Genomic DNA, 23,009 nt, shown 5'->3' on the forward strand with positions numbered 1-23,009 from the left:
CCAAGGTGACAATCCACTTTTTGGGTTTGCACAAATGAGCAGAACACCAAGCCAAGTACCCACAATCATATTTGAGCTCTTCATATGATGATTTCCCCCTCTGAACATATTTGCTTTCCTTGATGGGATTAAATCACATTCCCTCAATCTGCTGAATCAATGTCACCACATACATACAGAAAATTTCATTGATTCAGTGGGTCTGCTCTGCATTTAGCTCCTGGCCTCGGTCTAGAGGAATTCTTATAGGCAAAATACCCCACAAAGTCCAATCAAATTGTGTGTAAACCTTCATAGCAGTGTTGCAATGGCTTTTTGCAAATGTCTTGAACAAGTTGTCTGAACAGATTCAGCTAACCAGGTTGCTCCAGGCAGTCCTCGGAAGACTACTCTACTTTCTTTAAATATTGCAACAAGGTCGTTAGTAGTTATCTTAGGCCTGAATCAAAGAATCCTGCCTGATTGCACATACAGGAGTTCCCTGTTTTCCAAGATATTGCATGTTGATAGGCCTGCCCTCCTGACCACTTTAAACCACAACCTAGCAAAATTATCTTGTTGCCTTTTCATCTCAGTCCTCTTGGTAGGCCATCTCATTACACTACTAGACATTTTCCATCCCAGCAGTGTTTCTGGGCCTAGTCTTTCAGGTTAAATATTGAGCCATGTTATTCAGCTCTGTGACATTGTTCTGGGCTCATGGTGGCAAGTTTGCCATCATTCGGGCTGTGAGTCCTAGGTTTATCAGATTTCAGCTCTGGATGTACTTATAAACTGTTGACCCTAGATCTTTTGGGTTATTCTCATGGCTTCAGGATCAGCCATTTATCTATGTACAGAAGCACTTTTATCTTTTCATTTCTTTGCATACTGTACATTAGCTGTTGCTGCTATTGAAATTCACAATTGGCCTTGAAAGTCATGTAGAAATCTCTGCATAGCCCATCTGCCACACACACACACCATGTTGCAATTGCTGCTGATACCTATGCTATCCCCTGTGACATGGGATGGGCTTGCTGGCTGTGACTTTGCAAGAGCCAAACTCCTCCTGTGTCCTTGCAGTGTCATGGAATGAGATGCACTAACTTTGCAGCCCTTGGTATGACTGAATGCTGCCAATTAACTGTATGCATCAATATTTCAGGTGGGATGGGAGGGGTTGATTCTTTGTACGACCACTAGGAGTATGTATGTATGTATGTATGTATGTATGTATGTATGTATGTATGTATGTATGTATGTATGTATGTATGTATGTATGTATGTATGTATGTATGTGTGTGTGTGTGTGTGTGTGTGTGTGTGTGTATGCATATGTATGTATGTATTTGTTTGTTTGTTTGTTTGTTTGTTTGTTTGTTTATTTGATCTATATACCCATTAGTGCCGAGGCATCCCTCTAAATGATTTACAAAAAATGTTGTATAAAACTGGAAATTAATATAAAAACACTAAAAACAATTAGCAAATCACTGTTAAAGGAAGACAGTGCAAACCAAGTTGTCTGAAAAAGAATGAGAGGTCAGCTAGGATTGATGTGGAAAACTTCCCTGAAAAACCACGCCTTTAGTTGCCTCCTAAATATGGACAAATAGGGGACTAGATGAAGCTCCTCTAAAAGTTGTTTCCACAAGTTTGAAGCCAATGCAAAGAGGGCCCTACCTCTTGTAGAAGACTTACAGGCCTCCTTTGGGGTGGCAACCCAGAGAAACCTCACCTGAGATGATCTTGTGGATTGGGCAGATGATACTGGGGAAAGACACTCCGACAAGTAATGTGGGCCCAAACTATGAAAGGCTTTATATGTAAGTCTCAGAACCTTGAACCTGATCCAGACACAATAGGCAACCAGTGGAGGCATGTCAGAACCGAAGTGATATGATCAAATTTGTTCACACCAACAACCAGTCTGGCTACCGAGTTCTGGATCTACTGGACTCTCACTAAGCAGGGTGTTATAAAAATGCAATAAATAAATAAATAAATAAATAAATAAATAAATAAATAAATAAATAAATGACACAGAGTGTGACTGCAACTGTTATTGATCAATGTATAGTGCAACTAGGAACAGCTCAGTTGCCACACAATTTGTATTATTTATATATACAGTATTTTAACATTAGAGTCCTAAATTTCCAGAATAGTTAACACTGCTCATTGACAGTACTGCCTGGCGAACATGGATCTGGATGCTCAAGAGTTAATTTTCTGGATTTCCTTTTACCGTATAATATAATTTTGGCAATTCACTATAGACCAAGAAAAGAAGGTAGAAAGGTGCCTCTTTGAAGAGCACAAATGTGCAAGTTTTTTTTTCCCTCTCTCTGCTAGTTTTGCTTTCTTTGAACTAGGAGCTAACTTGAAATATATCTAAAACTCAGCAGCGCTTTTCCTCTGTTTGATTTCTAGATTCCAACTGAGTTTTGGCAGCTGAGTGCTCCTTGCTCCAACTACATAAAATTTTGAATTGGAAAGATTCCATGTAGAAATCCATACAAAGCTCTTGACATCACCTAATTACAACGAGACCTTCTATTCTAAATTTAGACAGTTGGAGTTATCAAATATTGCTGTTTTGGTACTATTCCCAGCATTCTTTCTTGGCAACCCTGTATGCCTGCAAGCATTTCTTTTCAGGCACTTTTACTACAAAGCCGTCAGATACAAAGCAATGGATCTATGCAAAATACAGCAGCACCTGTTCTTTAGCATGAGCGCAGCGTTCATAACTGCGCTGGGCTGAAGATGCAGGACTAAGTAGTGGGATATATATAAATTACAATGCATTTGTCTTGACTTCTTAAAAAATTCACATGCCATATTTACACCAGAAGCTGTCAGAACCAGACAGAGATAGTAAGCAGTGGCACCTACACTTGAGTTTGGAATGTGAGTTCTCTGGCATGGGGCTCCTGGTGCCCGGGGCTAAGGAAGCAACCAGGAGAACATACTGTCCTGCTGAGCAGGCAGGTGCCAAATGCTAGAGTGTTTGTATTTGTCAGTTGAGCTGGTCTTTCTGAGAGCTTAACACCGCCTACCTATTGATCGATTGTGCAAATCTGTATTCTTTTTCATACCTAAGCTTGGAAAAAGTAAGTTTTGGGGAGGGACTACAAATCCCCCAGTTCCTCAGCCAGCATGGCAAATGGGGATTTTGGTAGCTGTAGGTCAGAAATCGCCTTGCAACTGTTACTTGTCTCATTTCTTATGGAGGTTTAAAAAACGATGCCCATATTTCAGGTACTTGAATAGTGATGGCAGAGGGAGGATTTCTATAACATTTTACATTTTCTCTGCCACCTGCATTTGAACTCATAAGCAATTTCAAACACATTTATGAGTAGTCTGACCTTTCTGAACAGATTACTCATAAACATGCCCAAACTCACTCATAAGCTCAAACATAGGTTGCGCAAAAAATATGTTGTGTCATAGAAATCCTCCCCCTAGTGATGAGGGTTCTGAATGCAATATTCATGCTAGTTAATTAGCCACATGAACCATTAATACCAATCTCTGACACTAGAATTCTTTTTTATAGTCCTGGATCATCACACAATCCTGGTGATTCAATAAATGATTATATAAATAAAACCTGTATGTTAAAGCGTATCATTCTTCTTTGCAATGAAATGAGCTGTGGCACTTTATAAAATGGAATTCAATTTTAAACAAGAACTGTTTCCCTAGGAGAGTTCTGTCTTGCTAAAGCCAGTCCACAAATGCTCATCAGAATTATAATGAGATTTCTGTAGATCTTCCAGGCAGATTTTGCCCACAGATGTCAGACAGAATGGAAAAGGGTGGGAACTAATAAATGCAGGATGAAGAGGTCTTAAATCTCTGTAGTTCCTGTTTATGAAAATAATTTCCTACAAATAAAACAAAACAAAAAGAGGTCAGATTGTTAACATAAGCTATGTTAAAAGAAAGCTTTATTTCCCTTTTGCTAATATTTCTGTTTTTTATTCCAATACAGTAGATCAGTTGTTAGGCACTGATCAACACTTCTGAGAGCCAAGCCGTCTAAGGTTTTACCAAACTAAGAGCTCATGCTATGTGTCTTTCAGCTGCCACCAGTTGATTACATCAACATTGTTTAATATTAATAATAGAGATCCAGGCAATGTGTCATTTTGAAAAGAACAAAATAGAAATTGTTTATTGTTATAGACGATGATAGATCAAGCAATGTTGTTAACTCTTATACAAACATCCTCCTTCATCCACTCTCCACCACCACTCTCCCACCCAAACTCCCAAAACTCTTCAACTCACTCTCAACTCTAATCTTCTCACTCCTCCTCCAGCAGAAACTCTTATATCTGGTGACTCCACCTCTCCAGCACTCTCATTGGTACATGCAAAATAGCTTATTACTATTCATGACCTGGGCGGACACCACATTTACGTTAAAAGAACGTTTTATTTCTCTTTTGCTAATATTTCGCCTTTTCATTCCAATACAATAGATCAGTTGCTAGGCACTCATCAACACTTCTGAAAGCCAAGCTATCTACAGTTTCTTAGATCTTACTGAGCCTTTATTATTAAAACCACATTGTTCAATTTTCTTTTCTTTTTCTTTCTTCCCACTGAAGTTAAGCAACCTGATCCAGCATGGACAATTTTGTGTTATTTTGGATACAAGTTGCCCTTCTTTGGGGATGTGCACAGTGAACATTTCCACGTTTCTTTTATTTTGGGTTGTTTGGGCCTGTGCCTCTTTTGTTTTCATACTTTTTGCACACTGGCCCTTTTATTTTACATGAAAAGGAAAGCCTCTTTTGGGTTTACCATTTACTCCCTAGTCCGCAGAGCCCCACAAAAGAAACAGAACAGTCCTCAAATACTCCCACTAAAACATACAGAATAAATATACAATAGGTTAACCAAACAACGATGTTTAAGATCATCCACTGCTAAGCTTGGTCTCTCCGGAATAGGCTTTATAATGGTCCCTTTAAAGAGAGGAATAGTCCATTCCACATTTATTTCCTTGCTGATTTTAAGAGCCATCATGAGCAAGGGTCTAGAGAAGAGTGGTGTCTTTGTAGCATGCAAGTGCCTTGTCCACATCCTCAGGTCATAGGAACTGAAACTGATTCAATTTAACCTGACTAGACAGTACACTGGACATCTCATTCTGATTTATGAGTATCAACAAGGAGTCAAGGTCCCAAAGGCTGCCTCCAACCTTAGATCTAACAGTTTTGGCTCTTTCATTTAAACATGAAAAGACCATTGCTAGGAGCAACCCCTCTTTTAACTTTGCCTGCACTCTGCAGTTCAGTGTAGTGGAAACTTTGTATAAATCACCCATATGCTTGGTTTTATTTAACGATGGAAAAAGGTACTTTCCTGAATTACAACAGAATCCCAACCACTTATAATGCCTGGAGGATTCTGAGAGCTTTACATAAGTCTAGAGAAAGGTTTTTTTTTTCAGCTCTGATTTTATTCTGTTTGCCCTGCATTATTCAATTGCATTCAGGCACTCAGCTGCCTGTTTCAGGGACAGAGAACTGAACCAATGCATTGGTTTCCTGTCTTATTGTTCAACAACTAATCAGTACCAACCGTCAGCGTTAATCCTCTATTAGGAGGGACGGGCAGTGGCTTCGTAGGCAAAAGCAGTTGCACAGCTCACTGATGTATTAGGACCTGTAGCCTCAGACTCATCCCACATTGGTTGAAACCGAAGCAGAGTCCTTTCCTTTTTCAACATTCCAGCTGTTCTTAAGACCACATGATGTATTTGCTACATCTGTCACCCCCATCCAATAAGAAGAGACCACACTGCTGCTGTGTAGAGGAGACATCTCAGATGTAGTAGAATTGCACTGCTCAGAAAGAGATCTCCAGTTCATCCCTTGCATAAAATCACTGAGTGGCCTGAAGCAAGTCCAGACCCTGGGCTGCAACCAGATTTATGCTTCCTGTAAGATTTATCGAGATATTAGAGGTAAAAGGCTTGGAGGAAAGCAAATTTAGAAACTGAATTGTGTCGATTTTTTAAAATACCAAACTTTAAAGATGCCTAGTATGGCAACTCACAAATTTAGCTATCTGAAATTTGGCAGATTTGCTCCTTTCTTTAGCATCTGTCAGGCCTCCAGATTCCAAGTACATTGATGGCAAAAGAGCTATAGCCATTGGGGTTTTCCATTGGCTTTCTAAATGTACAAACTGATTCAGATCCAAGGCACAAATCAAATTGGATGGGGTGCAAATTTCCTTGGAATGAATCAGAATACATTAGGAAGCCACAAATAGGCCTTTAGAGCAAAGTAGGCAACCTGTACACAACTCTAGTAGCTACGGAATGTTGAGCGTCAGTCAGACAAACAAAATGGAAGACCAAGGAAGGTAAAGAGAATGGAGTGGAGTATCATAAAAGAGAGTATGAACTGCTGGCCAGCTGGCTGAAGGAGACTGACCACTCCACTGGCACTGGAGTCATTATCCTCCACTGCTGCTGATGCCTATGCTATGGCCTCTACTAGCACATGGTGAGACATGAGAACAATAGTCCTCCATACTGTTATCACTTAATAATTGATACCGAGGAGCATACTGCCCTGAACTACAAGACTTCCTTCATAACGCAATAATGGCTTGTGGGTGTCATATGCCATCAAGTCACAACTTACTTGTATTGGCCTAAGAAGACTTTTTTTAAAAAAAATATTTTATTTTATTAAAAAAACATCAAACATAGACAATATAAACCTACCACCACAATAATATACAATTACATAATACACCAGTGCCAGCCACCTTCACCCTCAGGGCTAGGATTAATAATATTTTCAGATTTCATTCAATCCACTTTCTCTCCAAAAACTCATTGTTTTCCCTTGGCGTATACCTATCCCTACCTTCCTTCCCTACGTATAAACTCTTTTCTTCCCTCCCATTTCTCCAAGTCTCACTAGAGTTTGACACAACCTCTCCAAAATACATATTCCAGAAATACATTCCATGTTTTCCAAAAATCATTATTTTTTTTTTATAAACCTCTTCTTATTTTCATATCACGTCAGTTTATCATTAATTGCCATTTCCCATAATTCTCTATACCATTACTTTAAATTTATTTGGTTATCATTTTTCCAGTTTCTTGCAAATATTAACCTTGCTACCGTTACCATTATTAAAATTAAATCCTTATTTTCTTTCAGCAATTGATCCTCCTTGACCATATTCAATAAGGCCGTTAATGGGGGCATTTGAATATTTAATCCAGTTATTTCCCCCTAAGAGGGCTTTTGAAGAGTGGATTTACCAGTTGCCTCATACCCTAATAAGTTTCCATAGCCCAGCAGGGATCTGAACCCATGTGTCCCAAGTCCTGGTCTATCACTTTATCTACTCCACTCCACTGAGTACAGTATTACAATTTATAGCCTTACCAGTCAGAAGTTTACCTAACCTAATTTTAAATATATGCAAGTTGTTGGCTACCACCCTTGTTGTGACAGTAAATTCTCTAATGTAAGTCAAAATGGCTACTGCACCACCAGATGGTGGACTACAAGTGACCTCCTGGAAGCTGGTCTTTCTTCTAAGTGATGTGAATAAGTGTGGATTCAGCAGAGTCCAAGGGGAATTGGTTTCCTCTGGGATATGAATCTGAAAGGAAGGAAAATTACAATTTAAGAAACAGAGCAACGCCACATTATTATAAGGATGTAGCATCTTTACTATTTTATTGTTTTTAAATCCCTTTGGCTACAGAGTTTTCATCTATAAGCAGTCTTTTAGCGTAGTGGAAAAGAAGAATTACAACAGAATAAGTGGATATATACAAACAAATGGCCAGAGTTCTCATGTGTGCATGAAGAAGAAGATGCAGAAAAGATTGCTTTGAAAACAAAACCCTCTGATTACCAAACAACAAAATAAAGATGAAATCAGTTTAGGCTGATTGGAAGTTTTCTTGCAAAATAATTGAGCTTTCTAAAAAAGAACAGAAGCAGAATTAATGAGGTGGGGTTCTACAAGTCATCACGCAGAGATGAGAGCCAGATCTAAAAGGCCAATTAACACATTTTCGACTTTATGCTGTTCATCAGCTCCATGAATGGCAGTGTTTTATAGAGCAGAATATAAAATAATAGCTAACCAGCAATTACACTCAAGAATTTTCTAGTACAGTAATCTTGCTTTGCCTGTGACTCAAACTTCATGGTTTCTAATATAACATAGAATAACTGTAAAGCAGGAAGACCCACTTACTCGTAACTAGCACTAAGGTATACAGGTGGAGGCTAAACTGTGCTAAATCCTTAAGAAAATATTCTGACCTGCTCTGTCCCAGGTCCATTATGTTATCTCTGTGTTTCCAGCTAAAACACAGGGGGAATAGTTATGACCAGGGAGTGTGCAGTTCCTTAACTGTATGACCTATTTCCTCAAAGCTCAAAAGATAATCACTCCTCTACAAAGAAAAATATTTGTATCACTGTTTAGACAGCTTAGGTGATCTCAGTCTGAGTCCACCCTAGACCCTCTGTGGTAGGAGCATCCAGGAGGATTATTGGGCTTTACCTGGGTTCTTCTGTAACTCACATTCATGGGCACCTGAAGCTCACACAGTATTGTATTACTTTCAATGTTCCTCTTCCTCAGTTCAAACTACTGTCTACCTGTATGACTCTCAAGTTGAAATACAAGAATAAGTCACCACTAGAGTGGGCCCATTGAATTAGTGGAGGTCTGGGGAGTTGCATTGCCTCAAACGGCCTGCTCTAGTTGTGATTTACTACTACAATTCTTGATTAGGAAATAAAGGCTCTATTATGGTGTTGCTCTGCCCTGGGCATACACTATAGCTCCTTGCTTCGTCATCATTTAGTCGCTTAGTCGTGCCCGACTCTTCGTGACTCCATGGACCAAAGCATGCCAGGCTCTCCTGTCTTCCACTGCCTCCCGGGGTTCTGTCAAATTCATTCTAGTAGCTTCAATGACATTGTCCAACCATCTCATCCTCTGTCGTCCCCTTAATCTTCTTGCCTTCACACTTTCCTAACATCAAGGACTTTTCCAAGGAGTCTTCTCTTCTCATGAGATGGCCAAAGTATTGGAGTCTCAGCTTCAGGATCTGTCCTTCCAGTGAGCACTCAGGGTTGATTTCCTTAAGAATTGATAGATTTGTTTTCCTTGCAGTCCAGGGAACTCTCAAGAGCCTCCTCCAGCACCACAATTCAAAGGCATCAATTCTTCGGCGGTCAGCTTTCTTTATGGTCCAGCTCTCACTTCGGTACATCACTACAGGGAAAACCATAGCTTTGACTATGCGGACTTTTGTTGGCAAGGTGATGTCTTTGCTTTTTAGGATGCTGTCAAGGTTTGTCATCGCTTCCCTCCCAAGAAGCAGGCGTCTTTTAATTTCGTGGCTGCTGTCTCCATCTGCAGTGATCATCGAGCCCAAGAAAGTAAAATTTGTCACTGCCTCCATATCGTCCCCTTCTATTTCCCAGGAGGCGATGGGACCAGTGGCCATGATCTTAGTTTTTTTGATGTTGAGCTTCAGACCGTTTTTTGCACTCTCCTCTTTCACCCTCATTACAAGGCTCCTTAATTCCTCCTCACTTTCTGCCATCAGAGTGGTATCATCTGCATATCGGAGGTTGTTGATATTTCTTCCGGCAATCTTGATTCCGGCTTGGGATTCCTCGAGTCCAGCCTTTTGCATGATGTATTCTGCATATAAGTTGAATAAGCAGGGAGACACAACTTTGTCATACTCCTTTCCCAATTTTGAACCAATCCATTGTTCCATATCCAGTTCTAACTGTTGCTTCCTGTCCCACATATAGGTTTCTCAGGAGATAGACAAGGGGGTCAGGCACTCCCATTTCTTTAAGGACTTGCCATAGTTTGCTGTGGTCCACACAGTCAAAGGCTTTTGCATAGTCAATGAAGCAAAAGTAGATGTTTTTCTGGAACTTTCTGGCTTTCTCTATAATCCAGCGCATGTTAGCAATTTGGTCTCTAGTTCCTCTGCCCCTTCGGAATCCAGCTTGTACTTCTGGAAGTTCTCGGTCCATATACTGCTGAAGCCTACCTTGTAGGATTTTGAGCATAACCTAGCTAGCGTGTGAAATGAGTGCAATTGTCCGGTAGTTGGAGCATTCTTTGGCCCTTCTTTGGTATTGGGATGTAGACTGATCTTTTCCAGTCCTCTGGCCACTGTTGAGTTTTCCAAGCTTGCTGGCATATTGAATGTAGCACCTTAACACCGCCATCTTTTAAGATTTTAAATAGTTCAACTGGAATGCCATCACCTCCACTGGCCTTGTTGTTAGACAAGCTTTCTAAGGCCCACTTGACTTCACTCTCCAGGATGTCTGGCTCAAGGTCTGCAACCACATTATCTGGGTTGTCTGGGATATCCAAATCTTTCTGGTATAATTCCTCTGTGTATTCTTGCCACCTCTTCTTGATGTCTTCTGCTCCTGTGAGGTCTCTCCCATTTTTGTCATTTATCATGTTCATCTTTGCACAAAATGTTCCTGAACAGATCTCTGGTTTTTCCTTTTCTATTATTTTCCTCTATTTCTTTACATTGTTCATTTAAGAAGGCCCTCTTGTCTCTCTTTGCTATTCTTTGGAAGTCTGCATTCAATTTTCTGTAACCCTATCTCCTTGCATTTGGTTTCCTTTCTCCTCTCTGCTATTTCTAAGGCCTCGTTGGACATCCACTTTGCTTTCTTGCATTTCCTTATCTTTGGGATGGTTTTTGTTGCTGCCGCCTGTACAATGTTTCGAGCCTCTGTCCAAAGTTTTTTAGGTACTCTGTCCACCAAATCAAGTTCCTTAAATCTGTTCTTCACTTCCACTGTGTATTCATAAGGGATGTGGTTTAGATTATACCTCACTAACCTAGTGATTTTTCCTACTCTCTTCAGTTTAAGCTTGAATTTTGCTATGAGAAGTTGATGATCAGAGCCACAATCAGCTCCAGGTCTTGTTTTTGCTGACTGTATAGAGCTTCTCCATCTTTGGCTGCAGAGAATATAATCAATCTGATTTCGGTATTGCCCATCTGGTGATTTCTATGTGTAGAGTCGCCTCTTGTGTTGTTGGAAAATAGTGTTTGTGATGACCAGCTTGTTCTCTTGACAAAACTCTATTAGCCTTTGTCCTGCTTCGTTTTGAACTCCAAGGCCAAACTTCCCTGTTGTTCCTTTTATCTCTTGACTCCCTGCCTTAGCATTCCAATCCCCTAGAATGAGAAGAACATCTTTCTTTGGTGTCAGTTCTAGAAGGTGTTGTAAGTCTTCATAAAATTGGTCAATTTCAGTCTCCTCAGCATTGGTGGTTGGTGCATAAACTTGGATTATTGTGATGTTGAAAGGTCTGCCTTGGATTCGTATTGACATTATTCTAGCATTTTTGAGATTGTATCCCATTACAGCTTTTCCCACTCTTTTGTTGACTATGAGGGCTACTCCATTCCTTCTGCGGGATTCTTGCCCACAATAGTAGATATGATAATCATCTGAATTGAATTAGCCCATTCCTGTCCATTTTAGTTCACTGACGCCCAGGATGTCAATGTTTATTTTTGCCATCTCCTGTTTGACCACATCCAGCTTCCCAAGGTTCATAGATCTTACATTCCAGGTTCCTATGCAGTATTTTTCTTTGCAGCATCGGACTTTCCTTTCACTTCCAGGCACGTCCACAGCTGAGCATCCTTTCAGGTTTGGCCCAACCACTTCATTAGCTTTGGAGCTACTTGTACTTGTCCTCCACTCTTCCTCAGTAACATGTTGGACACCTTCCGACCTGAAGGTCCCATCTTCTAGCATCATATCTTTTAGCCTTTTGTTTCTGTTCATCTTGGCAAAGATACTGGAGTGGCATTGCCAGTTCCTACTCCAGGTGAATTGCATTTAGTCAGAACTCTCCACTATGTCCTGTCCGTTTTGGGTGTCCCTGCACGGCATAGCCCATAGCTTCTCTGAGTTACTCAAGCCCCTTTGCCACGACAAGGCAGCAATCCGTGAAGGGAGCTCCTTGCTTAGTCCTACAATAATTTCAGATTTGCAAAAATATGCCTCATAGTTTGATTTCATATCTTTATGACAAGTGCTAGAATATTAATAGCTAGGTTTTGGAAAGACAAAAATGATATTAAATTAGAAGATTGGTATGGTGAAGTATGGGACATTGCATAAATGATATATTGACTATTGAACTCAAGATGAAAAGAGAGGAAATAAGTTCCAATATTTTTATGCTATTTGGGGTAGATTTGTTGAATTTGTATTAGTGGAAGGAAAGGGGAAAGCCTCTAAACCAGGGGTCTCCAACCTTGGGCCTCCAGATGTTCTTGGACTTCAGCTCCCAGAAATCCTGGCCAGTAGAGGTGGTGGTGAAGGCTTCTGGGATTTGTAGTCCAAGAACATCTGGAGGCCCGATGTTGGGGACCACTGCTCTAAACAACAGTCTATACAATTTTGGAAAGGAAATTTGTAATAAAAATATTGTTCAATGGTGTCCCGTGGGTATGGGGTGCACGGTAGAATTTAATGTATAGTAAGCACTATTATTTGTATTTTTGTATTTGTTTTCTGTTTTAAAAATAAAAAAATCTGGGGTGGTGTGCGTGTGTGTGTGTGTGTTAATTTTACACTGTAAGTATATTTTGTATAAAGGCATGCATGGTAAATTACCGGAGTTTGATTGACATACGGTATGTAAGTTGGATGTGTGCCAGGACTGACAGTTAAAACAGTTGAAAGGTATGGAAGACTGTGTGTGGATGGAATGGTGAACTGATTGGTTAGTGTGATTCCTGGTAGGAAAGGTTCTCTATTGTACATAGAGATGATGTATTTGAGTGAGTGCTAGTTACGAGATAGAGTTTAGAGCTAAATACAGTAAGAGATGTGTTTGTGGGAACTGGAGATGTTTGCATTTATAAAAAAAGAAAATGACTTTTCTTCAGCAAAGGTTTTATTTATTTATTTATTTAAAATATACATACGTAGCAAAAAGATTTATGGTTACAGACAGAAGAAGCTGACAGTTTGAAACATTGTTCTTATGTTTAATTTTGCATCTTCAATGAGCTTTTTTTTTTACTTTTTAAGGTTTTAAAAAACCCTTCTCCTGATTTAAAAACTTTATTATTTTCATAGACAGCAGGACATTGCAACTACATATATCACTGTTCAGTGATGACATTACTTAAGCTTCGTGTCAATGTTGTGACACAAGGCTTATGAAGTATCATAGAAGGAAACCAATTTTTTGCTGAGTTTCATTAAAAATACTCTTAGTTTTTAAAAGGTTGTGAGAAGTCAGTACTTAGTGAAGGCAAAATTGCAGCAGCAGCAGAAAAGGGGATACTGGCTCTTTGCCTGAGTCTGTGATAGGGCTAATCCAAGAGAAGAAAAATCCATTCACAAGTTTAAACTGTAGCTGTCATTTGAGAGGTGGCACGCACATGCAGAGAAGGCACCTCAGGGTGCCACACAGCATCTTTAGTTTTGAGGGTCTGCGGACCTTCCGTTTCTACCAGCTTCATTCCTTCCATTTCCAAGAGCCATACACTCTACTTCTTGTCCAGCTCCCACCTTTGCATAAATCCACCTGCACCAGCCAGCAGGAGGCATTTAACAATAAAATGAAGTTGAAAATTATGGGGAGTGGGAGAAAGATCGTCCTTGGTGTTATTATGATGGTATCAAGGTCTGCACAAGAGAATCAACCATCCACTTCACACTCACTAGGAGTAATAACTCAGTGTAGCCATCTAAAAGGGGAGAGAGAGAAAAATTTCAGAACATGGCCAATCCAGCTAACAATGTAGCACCCTCACTTCCCTAAGCCAGGATACAAAATGGCTACTCGGCTGGGTGGGAATATACAGAGTCCAGTGAAGATGGTCTAAAAGCCCTCCACAATGCTCAGCAAACTGGAATCTCCAAGGGTTATTTTGGTTTTCACTGTCATGTACAGGGGTATGCAAACTGACAGAATAGCAACTAGGGGCTTCCTGAGCAGCCTGTAGCTGATCTGGAAATGGACAAAGACCATTTGAATACTTTTCCAGATGCTGATGTAGATCTCTGGTGTATATTTTGGGGAAGCGGAAGGATTCCCAAATAAACAGAATTCTCTGTGTAACTGTCCATTGACACAATGCCCCATAAAACCCAGTGATAGCTTGAACATCCTGCTGAAGCTATACAAAAGATTTATTGGGGTGGTACCTTGAAGGGTAACTGTTCTGTTTTGTTGCTGTTCTGTGCATTGCATAGCCCCGATATGAATAATGTTCGTGTGTTTCCAAACTGTAAAGTGATCTCTTTTTTGTTAGGGGGAGTTCCCAATGAGAAATAAAGGCACTGGGCTCTTCCTTCCTCGATTCTTGGTATGGCTTTGAGAGCTACTGCCTGCAGTCTCCCTTTCATATGAAAGGGTAGCTAGCTAGTTGTAATATTGCCAGTAGAAGATGGTCTGCCAGTGCTACCTGGATAACTCTGTGAAGCTGCTGGATCCATCATGGAGTCACCCCTATACTCTGATAGGTTACTGTTTCAGGCTGCAACTTCCAGTATCGTCCAGGTAAAGTCAGAGCTTGGGAAAGTTATTGACTGGGGGATTCTGGGATTCATAATCCAATAACTATTCCAACTCCTGGTTCTGGTGTGTTCCAGGGCTCCCAGATTTCCAGTTGAATTTTAAAATGGCTGAATGCTTACAGGTAGCAAACAAAAGGGCTTAGCAAGAACTCAGAATAACTGGAAAGAGTTTATGGAATCTGAGTAGAGTTGAATAATGTATGCCTCACCAATCATGTATAGTATTAGAGGCAACTCAATGTTTGACAATTTTGAGTTTTCAACCTATGACTTCATGCACTGCCTGATGGAGCACCATACATGCTGGAGTCCAGACTCTGGATTCATCCATGATAAGGAATACAATTTGGACCACAATCAGAAATGACGCAAGGGTTTTAGCTATTTGAGGCAAAAGACAAGATGGTGTCTTCCTTAATTTCAGTTACAAAAGCCTGTTGGACTGGCAGCTGAATTTTACCTCAGTACTCCCAAAAGGATAGGGCTTGACACAGTTTTCTTTAAAATTAAAACTCCCAGTTTCCCTGACTAAGCACACCAGGGAGGTTCTGGAATCTAAAGCCCCAAAGGTAACTTTTCCAAGCTTTGCAACAGAATGCAAAGGCAGCAGAGTGGTTTAGGAGGTGCACAACAGGTTGTATAGCACACATAGCTCTGTTAGTCAAGAGATGGGAATAGCTGGTGAGCCGCTACCAGTTTCCTCACTTTGGCTTACATCTTGTTGACAGAGCTGCACTGTGCATCAAGGATGATATCATCTGCCATGGCCATTCTGTGGCTGTTTGGGGTAATAAAAAACTTCATAGAGCTCCCCTCACATCCTGGGGCAGCATTCTACAGAACAGCAGGGGAACAATGTAAAATCACTGCCATGAGTCCCAGTCCAGGAAGCTTTTTATTGCTTTTTTTTAATCAAATGGCTCTGCTATGGCCACAATTGATGATATCATCCATGTTGTGCAGCATAAAGCTGTAGAACAGGATTTCAGGAAGGCTGGCCTTGCATGTGAGTAACATTTGAACGGCGAGAACTTACTGTACTGTTATCTTAGACGCTCTTTAATGCAAGTATTTTTGAAAATGGTTTTATTTGAAAATGCCTCAGAATGAGACTGGTCCAAGAACCAAAAGATGCCATTTTCTGATTTTGTGCATCAGGTGATTTCACATAACTGTTTTTTTTCTTCTTCTCTCCAACTTTCAGTTTCATTAGAAGTAGAATTTAATATACTGTACTTCAAATGAAGAAACCAAGCTCAATTTCAATGCAGGGTTAAAATGACCTATTAAGGTTAGAAGCAAACATAAAATGCCAAGTACAAAAAGTAAAATTGTGATGGTGTTCGTGTACTACTTAGACTGTGTAAGATCTTTCTCTGAGGAGCAATTAGGAATGAAATATTATGCCGTGTAGATCCTAAAATAACAACTGGGCTTGATACTGTTTCTGCTAAACTAGGCCAAGTGTATACTGACCTCAACAAGGGCAGAATAGGAATTCAGTAGAAGAAAAATTAATTCTCTATCACTGAGATGGGATGCAGATTGCAATGGATGCGCCGCTTGGCAGAACACATTTCTAGCAATGCTGTAGCTTGTAATGGATTTCTTTGGGGATCATAAGTTCAATTTTTTAAAAAAATCTTTTTTATATATATTTTCACAATAGCACTAACATGCTATTTAATGGTTGAAATCTTATAGTGAGCTACAACTAGAGCAGACCTATTGAATCAACAGGGATTTGGTGACTCAACTTCTCCATAAGTTCCATCACCTTAATGGGCCTACTCTTGGTTGTGACTTGCTACTGAATGTCACCTTTTGGGTATAATTTGCTTTTTACTCTGGAATGTTACTCTGAACATAAGATCATAAGAAGAGCCCTGCTGGATCAGGCCAAGGGCCCATCTAGTCCAGATTCCTGTATCTCACAGTGGCCCCACCAGATGTCTCTGGTAGTACACAAGACAACTAGATACCTGTCTCCTGATACCACTCCCCTGCATCTGGCATTTTGAGGTACCTTCCTTTTAAACTTGGAGATTATACAGTATATCACAAAAGTGAGTACAACCCCTCACATTCCATAAATATTTTAGTATATCTTTTCATGTGACAACACTGAAGAAATGACACTTGGCTACAATGTAAAGCAGTGAGTATACAGCTTGTATAACAGTGTAAATGTGCTGTCTCCTCAAAATAATGCAACACACAGTCATTAATGTCTAAACCACTGGCAACAAAAGTGAGTACATCCCTAAGTGACAATGTCCAAACTGAGCCCAAGTAGCCGTTTTCCCTCTCTGGTGCCATGAGGCCCATTAGTGTCATGAGTCTCAGGTGTGAAGGAGGAGGCAGGTGTTATCTCTCTCACTCTCTCAGACTGGTCACTGGAAGTTCCACATGGCACCTCATGGTCATGAACTATCTGAGGATCTGAAAAAAATGAATTGTTGCTCTACATAAAGATAGCCTAGGCTATAAGAAGATTGACAAAACCCTGAAACTGAGTTGCAGCATGGTGTCCAAGACAATACAGTGATTTAACAGGACAGGTTCCACTCAGAACAGGCCTTGCCATGGTCAACCAAAGAAGTTGAGTGCCTGTGCTCAGCATCATATCCAGAGGCTGGCTTTGGGAAATAGACGTATGAGTGCTGCCACCACTGCTGCAGAGATTACAGGGGTGGGGTGTTCATCCTGTCAGTGCTCAGACCATACACTGCACACTGCATCAAATTGGTCTCCAGGGCTGTCATCCCAGAAAGAAGCCTCTTCTAAAGATGATGCACACGAAAGCCTGCAGACAGTTTGCTGCAGGCAAGCAGACTATGGACATGGATTTCTGGAATCATGTCCTGTGGTGCAATGAGACCAAGATAAACTTCTTTGGTTCAGATGGTGTCAAGCGTGTGTGGCAGCAACCAGGTTAGGAGTACAAAGACAAGTGTGTCATGCCTACAGTCAAGGATGGTGGTGGGAGTGTCATGGTCTGGGGCTGCATGAGTGCTGCCGGCACTGGGAAGCTACAATTCATTAAGGGAACCATGAATGCCAACATGTACTGTAACATACTGAAGCAGAGCATGATCCCCTCCCTTTGGAGACTGGGCCGCAGGGCAGTATTCCAGCATGATAACGACCCCAAACACATGGTTGTTGTGGGTTTTTCGGGCTTCTTGGCCGTGTTCTGAAGGTGGTTCTTCCTAACGTTTCACCAGTCTCTGTGGCTGGCATCTTCAGAGGACAGCAAACTGTGCTCTGGGTAGGCTCTCTTAGATCCCAGCCATGAAAGCCTTCGCGACCCCAAACACACCTCCAGACAAAAACCTCTTTTATCTGTTCTCGCTGTCCCAATACTTCATTTGAGTGGATGTCCCCTGGCTCTGGCATTGTGTGTGAGAGGGAAAAGAGCGTCCTTCTATCCACTTTATCCATCCCCTGCATAATTTTATATGTCTCAGTCATGTCCCCCTCAGGTGCCTTTTCTCTAGGCTAAAGAGCCACCAAATGCTGTAGCCTTTCCTCATAAGGGAGGTGCCCCAGCCTAGTCATCATTTTAGTCACTCTCTTCTGTACCACTAGGTCTTTTTTGAGGTACGGTGACCAGAACTGTATGCAATACTCCAGGTGTGGCCTTACGGGCATTTTGTACAATGGCATTATAAAGTTGCCTGTTTTATTTTCAGCCCCCTTTTTCAATGATACCTAGCATGGAATTGGCCTTCTTAACTGTCACCACACATTAGATTGACACTTTCATCAAGCTGTCCACCAGCACACCAAGATCTCTTTGCTCATCTATCATGGACAGTTCAGAACCCATTAGCTGATAAGTAAAGTTTATATTTTTTGCCCCAATGTGCATTAATTTACATTGCCATTTTGTCACCCATTCTGCAGTTTGGAAAGATCCTTCTGGAGCACTTCACAATCCCTTATAGCACTGGTTCTTAACCTTGGGTTACTCAAGAGTTTTGGACTGCAACTCCCAGAAGCCTTCACCACCAGCTGTCCTGACTGGGGTTTCTGGGAGTTGAAGTTCAAAAGCATCCGAGTAACAAAGGTTAAGAACCACTGCCTTATAGTCTTCACCACTTGGAAAAGTTTCGTGTCATCTGCAAATTTAGCCATCTCACTGCTTATCCCTGTCTCCAGGTCACTTATGAACAGGTTGAGAAGTACCAGTCCCAGGACAGATCCCTGGGGCACATGGCTTTTCACCTCTCTCCATTGTGAAAGTTGCCCATTGACACCTACTCATTGTTTCCTAATTCTCAACCAATTCTCAGTCTATAAGAGGACCTGCCCTCTTATTCTGACTGTGGAGTTTTCCCAGTGGCCTTTGGTGAGGGACCATGTAAAATGCTTTCTGAAAATCCAGATAGACAATATCCACTGGTTCACCCACATCCACATGCCTGTTGACCTTTTCAAAGAATTCTAAAATGTTTGTGAGGCAAGACTTTCCCTTACAGAAGCCATTCTGATTTTCCCTCAGCAAGGCTTGTTCTTCTATATATTTTATCTTCCCTGGGACAGATGTTAGGCTAACCAGCCTGTAGTTTCCTGTATCCCCCCTCCTTCCATTTTTAAAGACTGGTGCAAAATGTGCTATCCTCCAGTCCTCTGGTACTGTGTTCATTTTAAGGGACAAGTTGTATATTTTAGTTAAAAGATCACCAACTTATTAATAACCCTTGGGTGGATGCCATCTGGGCCTCGTGACTTAATTGGTCTAAAACATCATCTCTTTTAACCTGTATCTGATTGAATTAGTCAGGAAGGGTTGTTCAGGTAGCAGAAACTGCCCAAATTTAATTTCTCTGCAATCTCCAAGTCCCTCTTAACTTCCCCTTTACCTCCCTCACCATCCTCTGGATGTGCTTTGGAATGATCAGAGTTTTTTGGGGCCAGTTTCTAAAAATGAGATTTTAAAGTGACACAGTACCCATGAATTACTAACAAATCATTTACCACCTTAATTTATGATGAGATAATAATAAGTAATAAAAATGGATTACTTTTTTACAATAATCTTTAAAAATAATGGGCAGCATTGTTTGATGTAACATGGGCGGAACAGCCATTACACAAGTGTTCCTCCACCCCCTGGCTATCTTCAGGAGCATCTCTCACGTCCCTAGTCATGAACAGGCTGTGTAACTAATCATGCAACTGGCCACGCAACAAACAACCTGAAAAATACCACTTTGTGTGATCGCTGTTCTGTGTACATTAAATCAAACAGGATACTAGCCAAAGTCTTTTATAATTAATTTTCCAAGCCCTGTGTGATAGGTAGCAGTCAGTATTGAGAATAATATATGATCCACTTACTTCATGCACCTGGCCTGCCCCCACTTTCCAGACCAGCCTGATCCATAGGCAGATGTAGTGAAGGGGACCTCAATATATAGAATATATACAGCAGATGGAGGCATGGATAAGGTACCTCTGACCTGTCGGAAAAGAGAGATGGAGAAGATGGAAGAATTTATTTTCACTCACCTGTATCTACCTGCGGTATGGCCTCTCCCCTACCAGTATTGGTTATCTGCCAATAAACCATAAGTTAGGAGAAACATCTACGGGTGACTGTTCAGATGAGTCCCAGGCCATATGAAATGCTTCACCTTCCTGAGGGTTGGAACATTGTGACACCAATCATGGACTTCTCATATCCACCTCTTGGGAAAATCTTTTGCACTACTCCTCCCAGAATCCTTCAGTCAACCTTGTGCTCATGGAGGCCAGGAGATGCTGAGAGGTATAATCTACACTGGAACAGTTTTGATCCTATTGCCTTGAAAACAGTGGGCTTTCATCTTGGCAAAGATACTTAAGAGGAACTTATAAATATATTAAAAGTGTATTGAGTATAATTAGGAAACAGGGTGCTTAAAAATCACTTTGCTTCATTTGTCAATTACTCTTACTTTATATAATGTATCTGAGCAACTAGGTGATTTTCCTCAGTAAAATGTGAAACTTGACTGTGACATGCATGATCGTTTTATTTCTCTTTGCTTTCAAATCATTTATCAGAAAACCCAAAATTTCCACTAAACTTCTGGCTTAAAAGCCTATAGAAACTAAGTCTAAGGACTTCAGTTATGCCTGTTCTTCTCTTCCTTTTTATTTCTTCCCCTGAAATTGGGGTGGGGGGAGAGATTCTAACTTTCTTGGGGATAGAGACCTTTCTTGTCCTAATATTTATTTTTTTAGATTGACAGGGCTCATATAAAAGAGAACAAAAATAAATGTTACCAAATCCACCGTCCATTTGGCCACATCACTTAAAATCATTGCTTGCTCTGAAAATATCTCTTAAAACAGCAGGCAGGATTATAAAGCTAAGGAAACTGCTTAGATCACTGCAATGTCAAATACCTTTCATCACATACCATTTTAGCTTTGTATTCCGGGACTCTGGTCATATTACATGCCATTTTCTTGCTGGCCCCAACAAGTTACATTCACACACTAGAGGGAGCTGTTTTCCTGTTATGTGTTAGTGCCTTTTGTTTTGTTTTTAAGACCAAAGGAAGTTTCAGATTGCTTAACAGTGGCAGTTACATGCAATATAACATTTATATGCCTCTAGGGTTACTTTCACTTGGGAAAACCAGAGGCTTTCCCACCTCTTTTATAAATAGGAAAGAGCTAAACACCAGTTTAGTCTTTCAGCTGAAGTTAGTGGGGCTTAAGGATGCTCAGTTTTGACTGGAAAGCATCCATGGATTGGGGATTTTCAGAAATAAGATTAAAATATTTAAGTCTGATGGAGATGAGTCTTGTAGACTTTGAAGAAACTATTTTCAATACTGTATAGGTAAGAATGTTTTAAATAGTTAGGAACACTTTCAACTCATCATTTTAGAACAGATTTTTTTCCCATGAGAAGATTTTTCCCCTTAATAAGTGCTCCTTAAATAGTAACTTGAACTTTCTTTAAATAAGTCTCCTGCCTTCTCTCCACTTTGTTTTTTAAGCAATTGCTTGAGAGCAACACTTCTGAAATGACTCCCACCCTCCTTCTCCTTGCACCAATGGTGTGTGTGTGTGTGTGTGAGTGTGAGTGTGAGTGTGAGTGTGTGAGAGAGAGACACACACAGAAACCCCATCAGCCCATGCTTGTTGCCAAACACACATTTGCCGAAGGGACAGGAGTCAGAAGGCTGGAAAGGCACTTGCAGGCTAAAATCAAGGGAGGGGGGAGTATTGCTTAACCTCTTCTCAGCTTGCCAATTCTCCACTACAACCAAGAGGCTGGCTGCCGGAGCAGGGGGTAGAGGGAAGGAGGGAAATGCTTTAAATTGCCCAGGGGAATTTGCAGGGGAGAACCATAAGGGAGGGAATGGATGATGCAACCTTTCCCAGTTCTCCCAACAGCAGTGTTTGAAGAGAAAATAGAAAGTTATTAGAATGTGCCATTCTACCTAAAACCATAGCTTATGTAACATACATTAATTTCCATTATAAACTTTTCTTTTATTTTTTTTTCCTACTAGGTGAAATCACTCATTAAAACTGAAGTCAGATAGAACTGGGGAAAGGAACCCTATCACACAGATTTGTGCAAAAGTGTAACTTAGAGCTGACCATGTTTCACCTTTGTGCTCTACATATTCTTCCACAGAAACACATCCAAATGAGGCATCCACTGGAAAAGGGGCTTTATTTTGAATAGAACCTCAAATCGCCTTGTCAAATATTACTTCACCTTGTTTTTACCTCTTTTTATCTGAGTTTTTGACATTTCAACATTATCTATTTGCATCTCACATTTTCTTCCAACAGTTGAAAGCAGTAAACTGGGTTTTCCCATTTTTATCTGCACAACAGACTGAGACATAGTAGCTAATTCTAGGGAGCTTCAGAGTATAGATTGCACTTTTGTTCTCCACAATGGTTATCTAACACTTTAACCACTGCACTGCACTGCCTCCAAGACCAATCTTAAGGATCAATTGTGCTCCCCCCCCTCCATAGGAAGGCAGGTGACAGGGCTTAACACTTTCCCTGTGTGTGGCACATGCATTCTACCAGCCACCTTTTATACAAAGGGCCATACTTAATCCCACCAAGACTAAAAAAATTATATTCCTTAATTTACAGTTTTATGGTTAAAAAATTAATATAATTCAATTCTTCATAAAGCCTCTGGTTTATGAATGTGGAATATTGTGCTTCAGTATCAACAATCCAAAATACCAAAAAATGGCCCAATATTGCTGCACAATATTGTGCCTGCGTTGCTAGCAAGGAAAAGTATGCCAAGCTTTATATAGCTAAGGATAGTCTGAATGCTGACAACACCAATGGGAGTCAAGATGGTCTATAAATACATTCTTTTATTCACTACCATTTACAACAAAACACCTCTGG

The 23,009-nt window shown here is 40.6% G+C and overlaps 1 long non-coding RNA gene across 1 annotated transcript; it reads right to left on the reverse strand.

Moving 5' to 3' along the window:
- Positions 1 to 1,300: 1,300 nt before the first annotated feature.
- LOC144588427 (uncharacterized) lies at positions 1,301 to 20,085 on the reverse strand. Its single transcript, XR_013543994.1, has 2 exons — positions 19,959 to 20,085; positions 1,301 to 13,780 (listed from the first exon to the last, which is right to left on the reverse strand). It is a non-coding gene; the product is annotated as an uncharacterized LOC144588427 (long non-coding RNA).
- Between the last annotated feature and the right edge of the window lie 2,924 nt (positions 20,086 to 23,009).

The sequence above is a fragment of the Pogona vitticeps genome, chromosome 3 (assembly GCF_051106095.1).
Source record: "Pogona vitticeps strain Pit_001003342236 chromosome 3, PviZW2.1, whole genome shotgun sequence".
NCBI lineage: Eukaryota > Metazoa > Chordata > Lepidosauria > Squamata > Agamidae > Pogona > Pogona vitticeps.